The following is a 1,506-nucleotide window of genomic DNA, read 5'->3' as shown; positions in this document are numbered from 1 at the left end:
ATTATTGACCCTGAACTCTTCAGAGTGATTTTTCTTCACTGGGCATGCATTCTCAGTCAGGCTGCCTCACTGCACACATCACCTGTGCTCCTGCAATTTATAACCTGTGTCATTCTTGTGACTTTGAATTGACTGTAGTAGAATAAACAGAAGGTTGCTAGGCATGTGGGCGAGGCTGAGTAAGCATTTTTAATGGGGGTTGTGCTGGCGCCACTGAACTCTCCAAGTTCTTGGAAACTTAAGAAAACAAATAAATGCTACTTTTTGATAAAGTTGAAGACCTGGAGGAGAGCCCCCCCGCCCCCGACATCAAAACAGATTTTAGTTTTTATTCTATTTGTTTTGTGTATGTAGTGTCATGCATGTTGTGTTGTGGCATCTTATTGGTGTTTTGTTTAATATGTCTAAATATTCAGTCTTGCTAACATAGATTAAACTAGCCAAAAATGAGGTGGTTGATCTGACATTAGCAAAACCTGATATCCAGCATGGTCTGAGAATCATAGTATGTAGGAAGAGAACACTCAACTAACCTCTCATGTGATATTGGACTCAATTCCAGCTCTTCTCTATCAGATGGGATAATGGGATATAGCAAGACAGAGAGGCAAGAAACAGGTCCCCTGAGTTCAAATCCTGACTCTGTTGTATGACTTTGAACAAGTACTATAATCTCTCTGTGTCTCAGTTGCCTCATCTGTAAAATGGGATTAATAGTACAACTTGCTTCAAGGGTGGCTGTGAGAATGAAATGTAATAATATATGGAAGACACTTTGAATAGTGCCTGGTGCATGTTCAATTTCATGTCTAAGACTGTCATTGTGGTCAAATCCCTGATTAAAATACCCAAAGCTCAGAAAGAATCATCAGGTTCTATTCCATAATCAAATTACTGTAATTGCGGAACAGTCATTTCTTATTTATATTACTGTAATTGCGGAACAGTCATTTCTTATTTATATTAATCAATTTAACAAGTAGCATTGGCAATTTAGGATGTTCCAGGCACACTTCTAGGTGAACAAAGGCAAATAATTCCAGTCAAGTTCCTGCTTTAAGGACTCAAAATCTGTCTCCTGGTAAATTTCACATGCTGATTTTAGTTTTTCCATGGAAATATGGAATAAATTTGCTCCTTTTTCTGCATGGCAGCAGCTCTTTAATCTGAGAATAATTCAAGCTCTTCTTTAGCTTTGCCTTTTGTGATTAAACAGGTGCAATTCTTTCAACTGCTTAGATATGGCAGATGATTTCTAGCTGCATTCCTGGGCTCTTTCAGGAACCAGGACAGGAAGGCTGAGCTATGTGGGACTTTAACCAGGGCAACACTGGGGCTCTAAGTCCTGTTCCTGGCAGTCCCCCAAGTTCTATGTGACTTCACTCTTGACCTTCTTCCTCCTGCTCTAGAATTAGCTTTCTCACTTTATACCTTTCATAGGGCTTTAGATCAAGTAATTCTCTGGCTCTTTCTGCTCCTGCTTGCTTTTGAATGCCATCCCACTGC

This window comes from Mandrillus leucophaeus, unplaced genomic scaffold (assembly GCF_000951045.1).
Source record: "Mandrillus leucophaeus isolate KB7577 unplaced genomic scaffold, Mleu.le_1.0 Scaffold207, whole genome shotgun sequence".
Lineage (NCBI taxonomy): Eukaryota > Metazoa > Chordata > Mammalia > Primates > Cercopithecidae > Mandrillus > Mandrillus leucophaeus.
Note: the sequence above shows the minus strand (reverse complement) of the source record.